At 43.5% G+C, this 9,043-nt stretch overlaps 1 protein-coding gene across 3 annotated transcripts in view; it reads left to right on the forward strand.

The window, feature by feature from the left end:
• tiam2a (TIAM Rac1 associated GEF 2a) overlaps positions 1–9,043 on the forward strand; it is a 78,111-nt gene that overhangs the window by 2,459 nt on the left and 66,609 nt on the right. For 2 of the 3 annotated variants that reach the window (XM_060880530.1, XM_060880532.1), the window contains exon 1: positions 8,499–8,643. The exons of the other annotated variant lie outside the window; for it this stretch is intronic. The gene's annotated coding sequence lies outside the window, so the exon portion shown is untranslated. Of the gene's footprint in view, positions 1–8,498; positions 8,644–9,043 lie in introns of those variants that run through there. 3 annotated transcript variants of the gene reach the window in all.

Raw genomic sequence — 9,043 nt, forward strand, 5'->3', positions numbered from 1 at the left:
CACTGTTCCTAATATAAAGAGTCACAAGAAACATCCTGTTACAAAACCGTTCGATAAAGCTTAAGAACATCTACGATCTCATGAAGCTGGCTGAGATCCGGCGGAAAAACGTTAAAGACGTTATTAAGGAGAAAGTTCAAGCTGAGCGGTGCTGAGGAGGTGAGAGGGCAGGACAGAATAAAGGGCTAAAGAAAGTGCTGCCGCGTCACACTCTCTAGATAGCGAGGAAGCGAGAACGTTGCATCCCACGTTGCATCACCATCATCAACAGCAATGTGACCATGATGGATGTTTTTCATTATGAAATAAATTTTGGTTACACTAAAGATTAAATATTCAAACTGTTCAGGATCTGATGACCTTCTGAGGTGATGTTCTGAGTTTGTCCACTAGAGGTCACACACGCGTCTCTCCTGGTGTCAGTCCGGTGTCGGTCCACGGGGCTCGGCACTTCCTTGTGATATTTATGTGAAACATGAAGCCTGAAGGCATCTGGATGAAAATGCTCCTGTGTTAAAGTGCCTCAGATGATCTCAGGATCTCCAAGTCGTCGCTTTACCGTGTTAAATATAGCTTCTGTTTAAGACCTCAGCCAACTGTGTGATTAAGTGCTTTATTGCTACCTTTTGGCTCTGGTGTGTTCACACCCAACGTTTCTGCATCCAAAGGAATTAAAAATTACACATTTTCTCTTATCGAGTTGAGCAGAAGGCAGGAATAAAAACCAGCTTGGACGAAGAGAAGCGAGAGAAATGATGATGCGGCTCGACCTTGTTTTAATCTCAGATACTGTAAAATAAATAAAATAAAATAAAAAGCATCCTGTGGATCGACTCAGTAATATTCCACAAAGATTTAACTGATTTAAATTGTTCGCTCTGTCACTCACAGTCCTGCTGCTAACATCAGACATTCATTCCTGTTTGATTTCGTGCGTCTCTTTGTCTGATTTGCCCCAGGGCAGGGTGACTGAGGGCAGGAAGCTGCTCTGCGGGGGGTCAGGGGTCAGCTGGACGGGGCTTCAATATGACACCAGAGCGGCTTTAACGAGCAATCTGCATTTCACAAAGAGCTCAGGAACGTCGCAGCAGGGACGCTCATCTAATCACATTAAACAAAAAAAAACTGAATATTTTCTAGCTGTCGCAGATCGAAGAATCAGCACAAAGCCGTGACACCGGACGACAGATAGGAAACGTTTAGGAGATAAAAAACTCTACAGGCTTTAATGACTCGTATCAGCCGCTTCGTTTCATTCTCTCTGTCTTATTTTTCTTTTTGTACGTCCGTAACGTAAGTGGAACAAACACCGACTCGTTCTTCAGCTTTATTTGAAAGTCTTTATAAAAAAGCTTCGACCCGTTCGTAGGGATTCGAATTCGGTGTCTTATCACAGAGATGATTTTGACTCGGCAATAAAAATTCATTCGTTCGAATCGACTCTGAGTCAAATTTACACGCTGTTTTTTTTATAGTCTAGATAAAGCTCAAGATCATTTTTATGAAATCTTTCTCTACATTTTTAACTAACAAAACAGTTTGATTTTGCATTTAAACGTGAAATGTTTTTCAGTCACTAAGCCAGAAAGTGCAACAAACATTCCATAACAAACACTAAATGACTCCCAGCTTTAACGTTGTGGCACCTTTTTGCTTTCCGTTAAAGATTTGTTACTGTTTACGCTGATATTTGAAAGTCCTGTTTAAACCCGACACGTGAGTCAACTCTCTAAAACGGCACCACAGTCCACAAGCTTGTGCTGAAGCTTTAGATCAGATCACTCGCTCCTTCAGGTATTTAACACCTGCTTCTACACCGTGACTCACCTCCGAGCTCCGTCGCTCTCACGCTGCTAAAACACAAGTACCGCCTTCTGCCCTGAGGCTTGACATCATTTCCTGTTTGTTTTCAGACACTGAAATGCTTTCATTAAGTATGTAACATGCCTTAAACATTCTGGACACACACACACACACACACACACACACACACACACACAGTCTAGATGTTTGCTCCAGTGTGACTCCTGTGAGAGAGAAACTGTTAAGATCCTTTACAACTAGAAAGCTGTGTTGATAATGAAAGACATTTTTGTTTCCTTTGTGGTTTCCATGTTTTGCTGCTGTGGACCGTTACCATGGCAATCTACACATCCTGGAGCGTTTTATTCTCCTTGTATCTCAGCAGCTTACGTTACAGCAGCTATAAACGCTCGTTTCCTCACCAGCTTCTCTTTTAATCTCTCAGTGTTAAACTGAGGTTTTTTTTTTTTTTGTCTTAACGCACAAACGTCTCTGTCCTGAAGAGACTCTGACTGTTTACAGAAAACACAGAGATTGGAGACTCCTTCCAGACATTAAATAAACATCTCCTCCCTCTTTAACACTCAGACGAGATTTAATCCTTTACGTGGATTATTTACAATCGTGTGAACGATCCGTTAACGGATTAAAGGAGGAAATCTGACGTTCCTGGTGTAGACGAAGTTACAGAAATAGATTAGACGTGTGTGTGTGTGTGTGTGTGTGTGTGTGTGTGAACTGTTTAAATCCACAACATAAACCAGTTTCTGACCGTTTGCTCCACGTTAAGGAGCCCGTAGTGAGATCTGACTTGTCAGCCGTGACATTTAACCGTGTCTCGGTCTTCTCCTCCCCTGTGGCTGCTCCAATCTGCTCAGTCAGTTTGCTGCATCAATATTCCCCACTTACTGGATTTAATTATTCAACATCATGTTTATTAATGACAGCAGACATCTGTAGTCTCTTCGACTCCGTCACCCTGAGCAGACCAGCCAGAGATTAAAGACTGAAGTGTGAAAATCTGACGAGGCTCCGGCTCTCCGTTCGCTCACCGAGCCTCGGTCCTGTAGGAGAGCTGAGACAGGAAGTGACATCGGGCATCAGGGCGGGGCTACGCTCTCACGCCGTTATATAGCGGACGGCGCCGATACAAGATCGAGATTAGTTTATTTATATTTTTATTAACGGTGCCTGTCGGAGGTGGGCGCGGCCTGGAGGAGCTGAGACACGACACGTCACAGCACCTACAGGATGACTGTAGAGCACGTAGACGTTAATCGTCTGAGAAATGAAAAAACTGCTGGATTGTTTAGAGACAAAGTGTCAGGGATTTATATAAGGAGTGTGTGTGTGATTATTCAGGGTCTTCTCTCTGTTTACTACGAGGAGAGGAACACAGTGAGACGGAGTGTATCAGGGGGGGCTGAGGCAGCATGGTGCTCTCTGTGTCTCTGTGTCTCTTCTCATTCATTCTCTCTCTCATTCTCTCTCTCTGTCTCTCTCTTCTTATTCTCTCTCTCTATTTCTCTCTGTCTCACTCACTCTCTCTCTGTCTCTCTCTCTCTCTCTCTCTCTCTCTCCCTCTTTCTCCTCTGTCTCTCTCTCTCTCTTCTCATTCTCTCTGTCTCTCTCCTTACTCTCTCTCTCTCTCTCTCAGTCTCTCTTTCTCTCTCTCTCTCTCTCTCCTCATTCTCTCTTCTCATTTTCTCTCTCTCTCTCTCTCTGTCTCTCTCTCGTCTTATTCTCTCTCTCTCTCTCTCTCTCCTCATTCTCTCTCCTCATTCTCTCTTCTCATTCTCTCTCTCATTCTCTCTCTCATTCTCTCTCACACTCTCTCTCTCTTCTTATTCTCTCTCTCTCTCTCTCTCTGTCTCACTCTCTCTCTGTCTCTCTCTCTCTTTCTCCTCTGTCTCTCTCTCTCCTCATTCTCTGTTCTCATTCTCTCTCTCATTCTCTCTCTCTGTCTCTCTCTCTTCTTATTCTCTCTCTCTCTCTCTCTCTCTCTCTCTCTCTCTCTCCTCATTCTCTATCTCATTCTCTCTCTCTGTGTCTCTCTCTTTCTGCCACAGGGATGAGTGTAGATGAGGCTCGTCTTATCGATCAGGAGCGGCTCATGCATGATGAACATGAGTGGTCTTTCTCCAGCCTTCCTCCCACTTCATTTCACACATTTACACACACACACACACACACACACACACACACACACACACTCGTCCCTGGACAGCAGTAGTGAAAATGAGAAACAGAACCTGGCTCACAGCCACGACGGCTCAGAGAGCTCCGTCCCAAAGGCACAATCTTACAGAGAATTGGAGCGCGTTCTCTGCTGCAGACCTTTGAGAACGTTGTGTGTGATAGTGATGGAGAGCAGCACACGAGCATGTCACACAGCTGTGTTAAGCATGACAGATGTGTGTGAGATGGTGATGATGCTGGACCACCCGGATTTGATTGGCTGTGTGTGTGAGGTGCCAGGGTGGTCTACGTCTCTCTCGGAGTGACACTACTGTATCTCCACACACACTGCATAGTTTACCCCCCACACACACACCCCCACACCCCCACACAGGAGTGAGGAATGTGTGTAATCTAACCATACATATACACACAAATGTGTGTTAAAGGTACACAAGAATCATCCATCGAGCTCCACTTCTCGACAGAGTTTTGTCTCAGCTCCGGTTCCATACACAGACAGCGCGGGTGTGAGATGTGGAAGAAAGCCGACCGTATTCGATACGTCCTGCTACAAAATACCCAAAATTCTATTTGCTGATGTAAACTTAATCCCCACGTCACACCTGGTATTCATTTAGAAAATAAACCTCGGTGTGTTCGTTACTTTAATTACATCACTTCAGCTGGAATTTATATTCTGCAGCATGTCCCAGAGCATCGCTGGATCTCAGGCGTCGTGTTCACACGTGAAGAAGCTCTGCAGGATTTTATTTACAAGTTTCACATAGTGTTAAAACTGCTGGAAAGGATGAGAAGGTCTAGTAGAATTAGGTCTAGAGGTTTAGTAGAATTAACGGCTTCGTTGTGTAAATTCCTGTGTGTTTGGAATACAAACTAACGCTAAAATGAGCTTCAGCAAATCAACAAAAATGATTGTTTAGTAAATTTCACCACGTTACTGGACGTTTATCACAGTTTATCCTGCGGTGCTGTTACATCCCTGTACGTTTATAGGAACACTTTCGTTCTAATCCGTTATCGTTACTATGGCAACACACAGGGATTTGTACGTTGATGTGGAACGAGTCTCTAGTGTCTGTGTCGGTTTTGTCTTATTAACATGGAGAGAAGCAGAGATCCTGGTGATGGAGTGAAGCTTATAGCTGCTGTAATGTAAGTGTGAACAGGAACTAGTTTGTTCAACCAAATAGGTCATCGACGGCAAATTCTGATTCTCCAACATCTGATTCTTTTAGTTGCCGTGGAGATGCTGCCATCAGTCATTGTGAGAACACGCCCAGTAGTTCTTTTGTGGATTTTTGATAGAATCTAATCTAATCTAATCTATATTTCTACCAGAGGTGGGAATAAGTCACACATGTGCAAGTCACTAGTAAGTCTCAAGTCATGAATGTCAAGTCTTAAGTCAAGTCATATGACTCGAGTCCCCCATCTCTGATTTCTAGCACTGTTGCATGCTTTTTAATGCGTTCTTGTATTAATCCGATTTATGTTGACGTTTTGCCTCACACCTCCAGGGTTGGGGGTTCGATTCCCACCTCCACCTTGTGTGTGTGGAGTTTGCATGTTCTCCCCGTGCCTCGGGGGTTTCCTCCGGGTACTCCGGTTTCCTCCCCCGGTCCAAAGACATGCATGGTAGGTTGATTGGCATCTCTGGAAAATTGTCCGTAGTGTGTGATTGCGTGAGTGAATGAGTGTGTGTGTGTGTGCCCTGTGATGGGTTGGCACTCCGTCCAGGGTGTATCCTGCCTTGATGCCCGATGACACCTGAGATAGGCACAGACTCCCCGTGACCCGAGGTAGTTCAGATAAGCGGTAGAAGATGAATGAATGAATGAATTATGACGTTTGAAATGATTATTTTGACCTCGTGTGTATACAGTAAATACAGAGCAGTGACTAACTCTACGCTGATAAACACACACTCGTAGCTCGGCTTAGACACCGAATTGTTTGTTTTTTGTGGATTGCGAGCGAATGCGCTGCAGGATCGTGTTGCAGCAGGTGCTACTCGGCCGTTACTTTAATCATTCTGACCCCAAACAAATATTGGTGTTAACACAGCAACGGCTAACGACTCGGCAGCACGAAAATGTGATCGTTCGTTCATACAGGAACACAAAGGAAGTCGCACGGCCACGAGGTGAAGCAGCAAATCACATGAAACCTGAGACATCATACGCCTTCTAAACACACCGTGCAGCTCAGTCTAAAAGTTTACACACCCTCAGGGCAAAGTGAAGACATTCATAGCATTGTGCTTTGTGTAGCGTTTCACTTCATCATCGCCGCCGTCGTCTTCAGTAACACCATCTACACCTGAAGCCTGAAAGCAAAATCTTTTCCAAATTGTTGTCGTTCTTTTTGTCTTCTCGTACTTCGCTTTTGTGTAAACAAATAGACACGTGTTCCTGTTGTCCTTCAGTCAGAAAACGTGGGGTGTGCAAATTTTTGTGCTCTAGTTACACTTTGTCCAGATCCTTTATCTCTGCATGAGGTTTTTCTTGTGAGCCTCGATAAATAGAAGCTCCAGGGATCCTGGTTTGATCCTGACCTCTATTTGGAGTTTCACCTTGTCTCTGTGAGGTTCTCCGGGTTCCTTTTACCTCCCAGAACCATCCCAGGGGACGAGGTGGCTTGGTTACAGAAGATGAGTGATGAACTGGTAGTACGTGTATGAGCAGAAGATGACTTGCTGAAGCGAATCTCTCATGTACACTCTGCTCGTCTGGCTTCTGTATTTTGAAGTCCTTCTTTGTCCTTATGATCCTTTTTTTTTTCTCATATCAAGACCATTTCTTATTTTTTTCCTTTACTCCCTTCTATTGTAACCACCATTGATTTTTCTTTAGCATTGTTAGCATCAGGAGAAGGTTGGACGTACAAGGTTGGACGTCTCTTAAAGACACGTTTCCTTTAATTACACGTGACCCAAAAAACATGTCAGGAGAAATGTTTCTTAGAATTAATTCACCTCTGTTCAAGTTCATTAGCAACCATCACTGTAGAAGCACAGTGTAGAGAAACAGGAGAAGTGTGAAATTAGATAGCTTTTATTTCACATTACACACACACACACACACACACACTTGTCTCTTGCTATTTGTACTTTATCACAGTAAATTACAGGCATTGTTTTGGTGTTAATATTTAGATTGTGAGGTAAAAAAAAGCAAGCCATGGTGTACGACAACAACATTCTCCACCTGTCACATGACACAATCGCTACGGCGACCCTATTTCCATGCCTATTAGAGCAAATTAAATGAGAACGCTAGTAGCAAATGACACACAGCGATGCTCGTTTTTTTATTCGGCGAGTTAACGCGCACCGTGGTCATGTTCTCAGTGAAGCGACACATGTCCTGAACACGTCCTGCGTGTCTTCTCGTCACGGCTGCATTGTCTCAGGATTGAGGAGGAAGGTTGCAGGATGTCATTCAGAGTCGATTGCACATAATTGGATACCGGCCCAGCGGCTGCTCCCAGAGCTGCCACACAGGACAGGGCTTTACAATAGACCAAAGAGCCTGAAGGGTGAATTTCACACCCCCAACACACACACACACACACACACATTGTTCATATACTCAGCAATGCTAGCTGTCTTCTCCTAGCGTTTAATTTTATTTGTGGTCACTAACAAGCTGTGCAACACTTCACCCCAGGGAAAGTGCATTATGGGTATTCTGTATCACATACAGTACATGAATTAATTTTGATGTGCCACGTTTTTCCAAAATGGCTACGATGTGCAAAATTTCCAGAATAACGCATGTAGCGAATAAGATGCGGCTTGTCGTTTTATATACCGTTTAGATGAATCTATGTTCGATATTAAAATAGACTATTTATGCACCTTTATACTCATCATCTCTTTTGTTCAACACTCAGCTAGCTTAAGGTAGTAATAAGTCAGATAAGTGTCTTGTTTACGTTTCAGCATCAGCGTTACCGTAGTTTTTAGCGATCCTGTGACTTTGCTCTTCTCCTATTGGTGGATTTTAGACAAGCATCTTAACTGTCTGTGATCAGTGTGACGCTAAAGCAGACGAAATCTTTTATGACGTGTGATTATTGTCTGCGACGACTGTAAATCTGTCTTAACATTAGCTATGATAGATAATCACAGCATGCAGGCTCTGTGTGAATCTTCATCATCATCCTCATCCTCATAGTTTGACTTCATGTGTCAGATATAAACAAAAAATAATAAATGTCATCTTTGTGCTTCCATAATATATAGAAATCTGATCCAAATACCAACCATCATAATCAGACTCGGATCCGATTAGTTTAAACGTATTAGGTTCAGGTGTATTTACATATTTATAAATATTCATTATGTTATTTGTATCACACACACAATCACTAACACGCGCCTCGTCCCTATTTGGCGTTTCTTTACTTATACGCTAATGAGCGTTGAAAATGCTTCCTTCTGATTGGCTGACGGAGCTGTCTATCATTTGTGGGCGGAGTTAGAGCCGTACAGCGCGTGGTGTGTGTGTGTGCGCGAGCTCGTGCGCTGTGTTTAAGCCTCCTGAGAGAAATGAGAGAAACTTCGGACGTTTTAAGGAAAATATCGCCGAAATACTTCATTAATTTATTGTAATTGTCGCACCGGAGCTGCGTTCGGTGAGTAAAGTTATTTGTTTAGTGAATCTGTGAGGATTAAAACTGAAGTAATTAGAGTTAAAAACACAACAGACTTTTAAAGTACTTATTATTTTATTGGTTATTATTTACCTCATCAGTGCTTTAGTACACGGTCCGATACATGAACCGGTATTAAAGTAAAGAGTTTTAATGAAACGGTATTTTGCTTGTGGTGAATTGTGTCCTGTGCTTTGTTATCTTTAACCCCGTGTGTGCGCGCGCTCGCGCGTTCGTGTGTGTGTGTTCGAATGCGCGTTCGTGTGCGTGTGTGCGCGCTCGTTCGTGTGTGTTCGAACGCGCTTTCGTGTGCGTGTGTGCGCGCGTTCGTGTTCTTCTTGATGAAAGCTTTATAGTTTCCTGTCTCTTTCTGCAGACAGAT

This window comes from Tachysurus vachellii, chromosome 10 (genome assembly GCF_030014155.1).
Source record: "Tachysurus vachellii isolate PV-2020 chromosome 10, HZAU_Pvac_v1, whole genome shotgun sequence".
In the NCBI taxonomy this organism is placed as follows: Eukaryota; Metazoa; Chordata; class Actinopteri; order Siluriformes; family Bagridae; genus Tachysurus; species Tachysurus vachellii.